The sequence below is a fragment of the Pyrgilauda ruficollis genome, unplaced genomic scaffold (assembly GCF_017590135.1).
Source record: "Pyrgilauda ruficollis isolate IOZ18807 unplaced genomic scaffold, ASM1759013v1 scaffold20, whole genome shotgun sequence".
NCBI classification, from domain to species: Eukaryota; Metazoa; Chordata; class Aves; order Passeriformes; family Passeridae; genus Pyrgilauda; species Pyrgilauda ruficollis.
The window spans coordinates 8,619,585-8,632,515 of NW_024519207.1; positions in this window are offsets into that span (position 1 = coordinate 8,619,585).

Sequence of the window (12,931 nt, forward strand, 5' to 3'; positions counted from 1 at the left end):
AAGAGTATAAAAGGAAAGCTGGAGTTAAGGGAGGCAAGTAAAGCAACTAGTAAATTTGTACTGTACACTGTGAATAGCTAATAAGGCATTCTGTATCTTTTTTTTAATTAAAAAAAAAGCCAGCAATTGGGAATTCCTTATACAATTGGCCAATCAAATCAGAACTCAAAATCAGACCTTTCTTTTTTCCCTTTTTTTTCTTTAATTGGCATATTTATCAGGAAACAGATTCTCCTGAACTGTGATTTGCTGCTTAAGAATAGAGGTTTCCCAATCCAAGTTACCCCTAGAAGTCAAACTTTGTTCATAGTGGAACAAGATACACCATTCAAACAAACTTTCATGTTGCTTGCTGTCAAACAGAAGGGAAATTGCTGAGGTCAAGGAGGAGTCTGAAGCTTAGCATAACATACACCCACTCATTATTGTTTAATTGCTTTCTTTTGACATCAGGCAGCAGTTATTATTGCATTAATTTAAATGGGAGTTTTGGCTATCAAGATTTGTTGACTTGAAATGTAACTGAATGAAATCTGATTAAGGTTTTGACTTCTCTGGCCCAATTGTGATACAGGTTGGCATTCTCATTTATCAGCCCCTGTCTCCCCATATGGCTCAAAGTTGCACCAATGACTGGTGAATGACACAAAAAAACCAAACAAAAGCAGCATACATTGTATGGATTTTCTCAACCGCTATTGTTTAATGGCTGTGTTTAATGTGACCTATCTGGAAAATGAGGACTACGAATAAAAAGCGATTACTAATAGTGGTGTTGCCTGCTTTTGCATTCATTAACACAGAAGAAATGTGTTAAACACTGCATACCACAGGGAGCCTGATGGTAATTACTTTGGAAAAGCAACTTGTGGCAATGCGGCTGTTACAGCTAGTTATCAGTTTGCCAAAAAAATGACAGTTCCTGCTTAATTTATTAGAAATGTGTAACTGTTTTCTCTCAACAGGAAAGTGGAGCAGTTTTCATCAAGCTGGGTAGGTTTATCTTTTAAGCAGCTGATGCGCTGAATCCCTACAGGCTGTTATTTGCTCATAGAAACGTGGAGCTGAATAAAGGATATTTTGGTTTAGTATACTGGTGTGAGTTCACCAGAAACATTATAAAGGGGGTAAGTTCTTAAAGACTGTCAGCCTAGCAGGAGAGATCAAAACACTGCTTGAGTATACAAGTGGAGGACAACCTGAAGAATTCATGGAATTAGTTTTTGCTTTCTAACTTTTTTAATTGTGTCTTTCTTAAGAGTGTGAGTAATTTTATTCATGTTGCTGTAAACAATGTGACAAATTGCTGGGAAAAATATTACTAAGTCCTATGGCTGGTTTTTTTGAGTTTGTTGTTATAATTTAACACTTTCATTAACCTCTTTTGTTTGTTTTGTTTGGTTGTGTTTTGATGTATTTGAGCATGATGATCAATCCCTCAGAATGCGTGGCACTCTCTGTCTGCTTCTGTGCGACTGTAGCAATGACATACCAAATAGTGTAAAGCCTGTAAACCAGAATTTTTAGGGTTTTTTTGGTGGTTGTTTTTGTTGTTGTTGCTGTTGTTGTTTTTTGGGGGTTTTGTTTTGTTTTGGTTTGGTTTTTAATTTTTTTTGTTTGGTTGTTTTCTGGTTTTTGGGGTTTTTGGTTTTTTTTTTTTTGTTGGTTTTTTTGTTTTTTTGTTTTTTGTTTGTTTGTTTGGGGGGTTTTTTTTTAAGTAATTAAGTACACAGGCATTGCTTTTGACAGCTAAATACAGTTTCAGTTTGTTCAGAGCACTACAGGTATTATAAAGGTGTGTGCTATTCCTGCAGACAGAATTACCTTTTACCCATTTCATTTTTTCTGCAAGTCTCCTCACCAGAAACAAAACCAGCTTGCATCTAGTTAGCTGCCCATCTTAGGCAGTGAAACCCAACAATGTTATCTCCCCTTTTTCCAGCTACATATATCTGTCTTTCTACAGTCTAATTTCTAAAATCTATCAAGTCACTGTCTGTGCAGAGTCCTGACAGAATGTACCTTATGTTGCAAATGACCTCACTGGACATGGGATGTTACTTTTACTGTCTTCAACTGTGTATGATTCAGAGCTTGGCTGGATCCACAGTATATGTAGAACAAGTCATAAACCATCCTGGCTTTTCTTTACCCAGAATACAGTCATTGATTTCTCATTTGGAAAGTGGCCAGTCCGTCAAACAGAGATTCTTAGATCTCCTTTAAGCCAACCACGTATTACTGCTTCAGGGTGTTCACTCATGGGATAAATACCCTATCCTTATCCTTTATTGAGTCTAAGACATGAAGGCAGCTGAAAGCTTTTTCCTTCAGTTAGTAATGTTTCCCTAAAAATGAAATTTCTCCAGTAGAAAAGACAACTGTCTGCTGTTCGCATAGTTTGATTTGTGAAAGGTCACCTTAGTTTCAGTAGTGCATGAAGAAACGGATCAGGGAATTAATGAGCCATCTAAGAATTTTCCAAGATGCATACTCCATAATACATATGTTATGATTCAGGGAAAAGAGCACAGCATCTTGGTTTATTTATTGTTGATGGCTCCCAATAATGCCTGGCTTATTTAGTTCAAACTGGGGAAACAGTTTTCTTTTTCTGGGACACAAATTATTTTTAATATTTCTAAGAAGATTTTTTTTTCCTAAATACAGACTAGTCATATTTTGGGCCCTTTGTTACTTTGTGAAAATGGTGTTCTGACATGGTTTCCCCCATTAGGTTCGTTACATTAGAGAAAATACCTTTGATTTGGGCAAGACTCCAAAATGTCTGTAAACATTCTGAAATTTTTCTTGGTAAGAGTTAATAGTATAGGACTAGCTTGAAACACAGATGATTGTACAGCAGATTCAAATGTTGACCTGCTGAGGAAAGGAATAATGAAAATTCCATTTCTGTAAACATATTTTATTTAATACTTTGAATACTAACTCTATGGAAATTTTATTATAGTTTACCTACTGAACTTCTACCAGAGATCTAGGGGAACAGTTGGCCACTAATCCTCAGTGTTTTCCAAATTAAAAGCAACACTGAAGTTGTATCTGGAAATCAATTGATTGGTGTAGCAGTATAGAAATGTCTCCAACAAGAAATACTCCTTAACAAATTTGTGATTACATTTTGTAATACCTGTACATTTTCCATCTTTTTGAGGGCAATCACACACAGTCACACAGTCTTTTCAATGGTTTGATTTGAGAGCGATAAAATTGGATCACTAGGCTGGCACCAGCATTGAAATAAAAACACCACAGGTGTCTGACCATCAGGAAATGACATCTATTTCTGTTATTACTGTCTATAAGAAAATGTTCTATGCATATATTTTTTAAGCATTTTACAACAGGCATCAGTTATGATGCTGCATGCTGTAATGATTTCAACAAGTGACCCTATTAGTCACCACTGCTTTCTTTTTATATGTCAATTTTAAATTCTTTACACTGAAAATTTATCTGATGTAGACAATTTAGAGTAGATTTCTTATTCGTCTTCGCACTTCTTACCATATAATAAAAATATTGATCATAATATTTGTAGATAAGACCTCAATTTCTTGCTTTAAATTCTTTGGTTTAAAATTTGATTAAAGCTGCTGAACTACATTAAAACAATATTTTTATTTTCCGATTAAAATATTTTTATGAACAAATTCTTCATTCATTTTTGTGAGTTCCATGGGGAATCTCATTCAGAGTATTGCAATAGACTATTCAGCTCTAAATAAGAATATTTTCTTGGTAACTAAACATATAGCCTTTTCATCTTCAGTGAAAAATCATTTATTTTGGTATTTTTTTTGTACTGAAATTATGAGAAAAAAATCTGATATGTGTATTCTGGATAACTAGTACATTTAACATCCTCTAACTATAATGCATTTCAAAGTAGTGGTATTTCATTATATGTTTAGGGACTTATCTTAGACCAGATGAGAAATTGTATTTACTCTGAATACCCTTTGAGTCTCTATGCTTGAAGATGCATTGGCTATATGAATGATTCTGTATTCCCTTGTGCCTCATTTTAAATTGAGAACAAAAGTAGTATAAGCACTCCTATATCATTTAATAAGGATTTGTAGAATACCATGTGAATATAGTAAATACAGCAGAGAAGAATGCATGTGAAGCTATTTTAACACCATTATAGTACTGTTATAAGAGATTTAGAACAGAGATTAACAACTGTTAATAAGCCTTATCTTTGACCACAAGATAAGCTTCTTAAAAGCACTGTGGCTTTGCCTCAGTGTAAGGGTTGTAGTACTAGTGGACAGTACCAGAATAAGGGTTCTGTTCAGACTCTAGGTTTCTTTTGTGCTGTCTTCTTCTGGAAGAGATTCCAAAGGCTGGTAATTATGCTTCCGTAATAATTTTTTGCACCTCCATCAGCCAGTGTAAGTGAACCAAGATTCCTGGTATATACCAGCTCACTGCCACACTGCCACTCAGTGCTATGTTGTTACCTTAACAGAGTCTGTTTAGGAGACTTATTTAGGGGTGTGATATGGACAGAAGGTCGATTTTGTTAGTACATCTTTTTGGATATGTCAAGTAAGACACAGCAATCCTTCTAAAGGAAAAAAACACCCACTTTTTGGAAAAAAAAAAAAAAAGCTTGTATAATGATAACAAGCACAGTCAGTCCTTTAATTTCTAAATGAATCATCTCTTTTAAAAGATTCCTACTTCTGCACTTATTAATAACCTTCTGTGCACTCCTAAATTGTAAAACCATTGCAGCTGCAGTATTAATGTGGCTGGCAGTAGGAATCAAGATAGAAAAGGAAAAGGAGTACTATGCTTTAGGCAGACATCCAGTTCCTATTACATCTTATCCCTTTAGCAGAGGTGAAATGTCAGGGGCCCATCATATTATGGCAACAGGAGGAGAAGTACAAACAATTGGAGGACATCTGATTCAAGCACTCTTCAAAAAGCTTTCCTGGAGATTTGCCAAGCTTACTGTGGGATCAAGAATGTAAACCTGAGACAGCTCTGCTGATGACCAGTAATTCCTGTAGTCTAAGGTGATGTTCACACCACCTCCTGCCTGGAAAAATTTCAGGCTTCCATGGGCAATGACAACACGCAACTGCAAGGAGCCACCAGGTGCAGCTGCCAAATCTTGAATCCCATAGCTTCTTGTAAATGCATGCCAGCTCCCCTCATTCACTTTATTCCTTCATCCTGAGTGTTTATAAGGCATACTAGTAAATGCTAGCTGACACTTCCAAGCCTTGAAGGGTGGTCTGGAGAAAGACCAATCCTGGTTCAATGCCTGTGTTTGTTAGCAGAGAATGTTTTCTTGCAGACAGATAAAAAAATCAGACCTCTATTTGAAGAACCACCTGTTTCCTAAGTTTGGGAAATTCTTTAATTATTATTTTTGTTGCATTTTATAAATAATCCAGAAAATCTTCAGCATTGGTGAAGCTAAAAGCTCGCTCATTTTTAACAGCAGCATAAATATTAATCACAATCACCAGTCAAGACTGAGGATTTTATTTGGCATAACATGTACAACCATGCAACAATTATGTAAAAATGGAAGTTATTATGAGCTGTAATTAATATACTGTGTTACCAGCTGACTCAAAGCACTTTGCTCAGCTTCCTTGGTTTTAAAGACTGCCTCTGAGTAGTGGTAAAATGTATACTAAATTCAGTAAAGCACATCAACAGCCCTAGGCTTTCTCCTCTAGTGGTGACTACCACTGAATTTTATTTCTGCTGAATCTTGCTATGAAAATAAAAAAAAAACAACCCAGCAGTATAATTGCTGATTTACCACCACTGCCTAATCTAATTCAGTTCTTAGTGGTCCATTAGCATAACAGAATTTGCATTTTATTTCACAGAAAATGTTATGACTCCACCTGCCTTAGTTCAGAAAACGTATCAGAAACAGGAAAAATGGTACAAACAGAGAAATGACAAACCACTTACATTTATTAAAACAAACATAAAAGGGGAAGGTGTAATGGTAAGTGTAGAGTATACCATCTTTGCAAGTGAACTAAAAGTGCACCAACCCCCTCACATCCTTCAGTTCCATCACTCAGTTTCCATTTTATTGGGTTTCCAAAACTCAAAAGTAATTTTCAAATGTGCTGCTATCACATGCCATTATCCTTGTGAAATTTTATTCATTGTGAAGAGTGTGACAGAAAATGTGCAAAGACATATGCAGGGATGTGGTGCTTTATCAAACTATAACATTGCTAAACATAACTGCTTTCCTATTGACTTGGACCTAATCCAGACAATAGAGATCATAGAAAAATTACAAGTTATCACACTCTGCCCAGAGTGAGGTGATCAAAATAATAACAAATTATGGATATATTGATTAACAGTTTATATGTATTTCTTTATATTTTTGCACTTTCTTTGAGGCTCAAATCCTAAGGGTGACAGCTGTCATTTTAAAGGTGACTCATTACAATCCTTTACAGAGCCCCCTAACAGATGGAAAGGTCTTTGTTTCCCAGGGAACACTGACAGGTTATGATTTCCAGAGCTTTTAATCATTTTAGCAACACTTATACACATCTGTCAATTACTTTATTCAGTGATGTTAATAATACAGCAATCTGAGAATGACAAAGAACACTCTTCTTTTCTTGAAAACACAACTTTTCCACCAAGACTGGAAACACAGAACAAAACCGCTTTTGAAGAGCTCTTTTCTCCCAGACAAATCAGTGGAAGTTCCAGGGTATTTGGTCCGGCTGAGATGGAGCTCATTTTCCCCACAGCAGCCCTCACAGCACTGTGCTCTGCACTGGTAGCTGGAAAGGTGTTGGTAACACACCACTGTTTTGGCTGCTGCTGAGCAGGGCTGGCACAACATCAGCGCCGCCCGCCCAACATTCCACACACTCTCCTGCCCCCAGCAGTACTCTGGGGATGGGAAAGACCTTGGCACAGGACATAGCCAGGACAGATGTCCAAAGGGGTAGTCTATATGATATCTTCTCAGACATGAAAGCTAAGAGAAAGGAGAAGGCAGGAGGGATTCATTATTTATGACATTTGTCTTCTGGAGCAACTGCTGCATGTACTGAAGTCCTACTTCCCAGAAAAGGACTGGGCATCACCTGCTGATGGGAAGTAAAAAATAAATCTTTTGTTTTCCTTTGCTAATGCACTTGCTCTTGCTTTTGCTATTTTAAACTGCCCTTATCTTCTCCTGTGAGGGTTTTTTGCATCTTATTTTCTCCTTCTCCTGTCCTCCTGGAGAAGGGACTCTTAGGGCAGTTTGGTGGGCACCTGGACTCTAGCCAAGGTCAACCACCACAACCAGCATTTCTAGTAACAGAGAAATTTTATTTTCATAATACATGTCCACGGAGCTTTTCTTCTCCTCTCCTGAGCTGCAGGGAAGCTATAAATCATTTAAACATACAACCGATAAAACATGACAAGCTGACATCACACAAATAATTAAAATCAAAGTCACTGTGCAGAAGTGATAATTTTGGTCAGGTACAGAGTAATGGCCTTCACTGTGGTTCTTTTTCTGGTGGTGATACCAAGCATTTGACACTCCCAAGTGTCAAATAGAATAGAATAGAGGCAGCAGATGTATATGTACCAGTAGATGTGGTAGCTCTAGCTCATGACTAATATGCAGTTCATTCATCCATTATACAACTGAGGCTGCAGTCCCCCTATGTAAACCAGGTATGTTTTGCAGGGATGTTACAAGGTATCCACATAGAAATTACATAGCTTTTACAGAGCAATGACACTGGGATATTTTGGAGGTATTTTTGATGTCTTATGTCCAATATTTTGATGTATTATGTCCAATATGAACAGAAACCTGAGCATCTAGATATAAACTTTTTATAATAATACAGAAAACTTTTTTAGAAAAAATATTTTACAGCATCTTACATATTTTTTTCTTAATTAGAGGAAATTTTATTCTGATACCTATTGCGAAAAGTAAGTATAGCCCTAGTTTTTTGCAGTGTAAGAACAACTTAACGGTACCTTAGTAACAGAACCCTTTCAGCCTTCAGACTGTATTTTTAAGAAGTCTCAATTGAAGATTTTTGTGTCATCAGGCAGTACTTAGTACTATTTAATATCATCACAATAGCATTGGAAGACCCCAGAGAAGGAGTTACAGATTCTTTTTAAGCACTACTGATAAGCAGAGAAGTGTTTCATACTGAAAAGGTATTACAGAAGCAAAGCAAAGCAAAACAAAACAATATTTCCGATAGTGAAAATCTTATACTGTCAGACCAGTCACAACTGGAGTAATATGGCAGAATTTACAGGTTATGGTCTGCACAGGCGATGTGCACTGGAGGGATTTGACTTGCATTTCCCTATTACTCTAATCCAGACCTTGAACTATTGCAACCACCTTTTTATCTTCTTCAGGAAGATCAGATACGTTATGGATCAGAAAGGCAGTTCCTAGAATTTAAACCTGTTCTACAGCAGTTTAACCCCAACCTTTAACCTCTTCTATGTACATACTGTATAAATGCTGCTATTCTTCCAGCAACAAAATTGTCAGGAAGGGTGTTTCCCATCATTTTCTCAGGGGCCTTAGACCCCTAGGGTCCTTGACATCTCTGTATATATTCTCTTGAAAAAGATATGGACTATTCAAATGCTCTTCTGTAAAGTAAAATAAGTGGCAGCTGGCACCATACAGTTCTGTTATAATGAAAACATGAGGTGGTTGCCATTACACAGTCCTGCACTAATGAGAACAGTAGGAGCCTAGCATTACAATGGTCTAATGAAAACAGGAAATGGCTGGCATTAGATTGGTATAATGAAAACAGGAGGTGGCTGGCATTATGCTTATACAATAAATAAATTAAGATTTCTGGCCCTACCAATCTCGTCTAGATTATATATTATTCCAGTATGCAAGAGAGAAACTCCTGTAAAATCAGGGACAGTGACAGTAAAGATCATTCTTTGTTACATCACCTCAGAAGCAGAGTTGTGTCCTTTTCCTTTCAACTGTTTATTTCTTTTTTGGTGGTTATACACAGGCAAAACAGGCACATGGTTTTAAAAATTGGCATGTAACCTGTACAAACTCTTTGATTTAAAAGTAGCCAAAAGTAGCTTGTTTTCTGGTGCCTGTCATGCTTTAATGTGAAAGATTAAAAATAGCTTATCAAAAAGTGAAAATTGATATGACTGGACTTTTTTAAATGACTCTCACACTTAACTCTCCCAATCTGGGCTAAGTATGCAATTGATAATACTTTGGGGTGTTTAATGCAATACAGAGAATGAGATCAATACTTGCTGAGAATAAGGAAAAAAAAGAAAAAAAAGAAGAAAAAATTTAAGCACAAAATCAATCATTTAGCTAATGTGCTTTCTTCCAAGAACAGAAGGGTCAGGTGGTTTTCTTCCTTGTTTTTTTCAAGCTAACCTTTCTAGCTGAGTCTTTTTAATTGTTATTACACAAGAGGGTCTTCTGTCTAGGTCTTAGACAATGAATGGACGACCATCTTCCCGTTTATTGCAACTTTTAGAGCCATCTGAAACTGATTGATTCTCACTCTTCTTAATCTGGCTGAATTCACCATGAAGTTTGTACAGTTCAAGGCCAGTACATTAAGGCACTGCATCAATCCACTCATACGGTACCTTTCAGCCACTCAGTCTCCCATTTCTCATCTTCTAGCTCAGCTGCATTGTTTCTGGACATTTTCCACTGAAACCATGAGATTAAATGAAGCAAGAAAATGTTTGGAGTATGATTTTCAAAGCAGCAATTAGTGTTCTGGAATGTTCCAGCATAAAACACTGTGCTTCCTGCAGCCTGTTATTCTGCTGATAGCTTTAGTTTCCACAATCAGATTGCAGTGAAAATATTCCAGTCAGGTAGCTCGGAGTGAAACAGCAGTGTGATGCAAATAAGGAGCAGATAATCAAATCAAACTTTCTAATCGAGTTTTGCTATGCTGACTCTCTTATTTCTCTCTAGCCTGCAGTTTGCATGTTTTACAACACTGCAGAATTAGCTTAAAGAGTAAATACTTGTGAGTTTATCGAATCCTGTCATGTCTCACATATACCGAAGAACAAATGAAGGAAAATAATCTTCCTATGCTGCTTCTATTATTACTTTAACTTTTTTGCATCTCTGGTGTGGTTCTGATTCAAAATCCTTTTGAAGGAGGGGAATAGAAGATGAAGAAGTCAGAGGGGTAAATCAGGGTGAGTGCTATTAAGAAATTTTTGCTTTTTTTCTTTTGTTTTTATTTCTTCATCAAACAACTGAAGGGAAAAAAACCCAACAAAATACTCATACCTTATGGACCAGATTTTAAACTAAAATGTATGGCACTGGAAGCAGCACATGCCTTGGAAAATCTGCTGCTATGCACTGTGTGTGCAAGCCGCAGACATGGCTTAATCGAGATAGGAGGCGACACGTGCCATGCATCTGAGATTAGTGTCTGGACCTCAGCCATTAATGCTGGCATCCCAGGAACTGACTCATTCCTCTGCCAAACTTCTGCTGGGATTTGGGTTCACTGAATCCGACTCACAGTCTTTAATCCCCCCAAGCAGTATCTCTTTGAATTGTGGAGCTTGCAAAACATCCAGGTGGTGGTCCAGCCACGACAGTGTCTGCTTAAGCTCAAGAAACAACCTGCTCCCTTTAAGGGTTCTACTATTCAGAAAGTTTCTAGCCCTATACCATGCAAGTCTGAATGTCAAAACTCCAATTTCTTTGGTTCATATATTGTGAGTAGACAATAGTAATATTGCCCTTCCAATCTCTTTGAAATATTTGAGATCTTACAAACATCGTATGCTATAAATCTACTTGATGGGTCTCATCATTCTGTAAGCAATATTTTTCATTAGCTTTGCAATAAAATGGCATTTTGCCCTGTTTTCAAACTAACAAATTTTGTCAGGGTTGGCATCTCTATTACATTACCAAATATATCAGTCAATACCACCTGGTATAATTGAGTCTTGTTATATGATTCAGATAGCTGCTTAAAGTATGGATTTTTCAAAGTCAAATTTTCTGGCAGGAAGAATATTGTTTTAATAAAATTTTAGATAAATAGGTAGTATATCACTGTAACTACTCGTTTTGATTTAGGATAATTAATTGACCTCTGTGTGCAATATTCAAGATCATTTATAATTCTCTTGCACACAAAAATCTGTATAAAACCATTTGATTATGCTTGATTTCTATCTCAAGATACATATCAAAACTAGCATCTGACACTCACAGTAGAACATGAATAGTGTGACAGTAAAATCCCTATATGAGCCAAGGTTTTTGTTTTAAATAATATTAAGAAGTATGTTCTCTTCTGGCTTTCTAAGTAACTAAGGAAACTGGCATCATGAAAAAGGTGCCTATCTTTTAATGGAATGTGAAAATTAAAATTTAAAATCTAGCAACATGCATGCACTCGAGGAGGAAAACCACATGAAGGTAAAAGATTAAAAACCAAGTAGCACAGATTCAGATAAACTACATTCTAAACTACAAACCTTTTTCATAGATGTATTCACTTATAACAAAGGACAAATTTTGTACTACTACATGGTTAGCTAATCAAAAGTTTGTCATTCTCATCTGGGTATCTTTAATCACATTTTGGAGCATCCATTAAATTACAAATATTGAAATGGCATCTAGACATTATTTATTTTCCTGTGAATGTTTTTTTGCTTGTATGTTCATATTGAAGAAATATTTTTGAAATCTAGATAAATATTTAAAATGCCCTTATTGTACCACAATAAAAAGTCTGGATTATAATCACCATTTCAGTATAACAGAGCTATTTGTTTCTCCCTACATTACTAATCCAAATTATTTTGTAAATTTTTCTCACATATTATATTTTTATTGCTTTTTTAAGGCACTATAATTTCTGTCGTGACAGACACTGAGATTATTTTAGAGTATATATGACCATGAGAGATTTACATTTTAGCTACAGTCTGAATTTTCAGTGTATACAAAAAATATTTTACTACATGATATAGTTGTGCCAGATCCAATCAACTAAGTGCAGCTCACTCTAACCAATTCTTGGGACATCTCCAAGGAAAACAGTACTAAGTAAAACTCTGCTAAGTAAACTAGACTGTTTACTAGGTGGTACTGTCCTTTCCTTCCATGTCAACATTCAACTAAACAGTATTAGTCAAAACTATTCCACTCAATAATTTCCCTGCCTTTTCAGAGTTTATAGTGGAACCCCTCATTCTCCTCCTTCTTATACGAAGATGAATTGAAAATTATGTTCTGAATTTATATGGGCTCTTTCCAAATATTCTGTCAGCTGTGGCATTCCACAGCCTTGAGCAACTATTACATGGCTGCCAGAAGTAGAAGAACCTGCTACTGCTGCTCCAAATGGGTTCATCCAAAACCACATTTCTGTTGCCATCCAGGTTTGGGAAAGAGTGGAGAGCTTGTCTTGCCTTGAGCTGCTTCTTTTTGGATTGCAAGGAAAACAACATGTCATTGATTATTAATGGCTCAAAGGCAGTTTTTGTAGATAAACTATATTTACTTCTGTGGATTTTTTTGGGCCAGATTTCAATTTGAATTATTATATCAGCTAAAAAAGATTTCCTATCTTCAGGAATAAGTTGAAGCTCTGCAGGAAAATTACTGTTTCTGTTCATGCAGGTGGATTCATTACAACAAATGTTTATACAGTTACTATATGAATGAAAATTATTTATAGAATATTAGAAAGCAAACACACAAAATAGCTGTAATGCATGCACTGCCCTGTGTGACCACACTGCCCTGTGTGAGATGTAATTAATAGGTAAAAAAACTTCTTCATACTTGGCCATGAAATGCATCTCTTGGTACTCTGGTGATAGAGAATAACAGTAGTTTATAACCATGTAG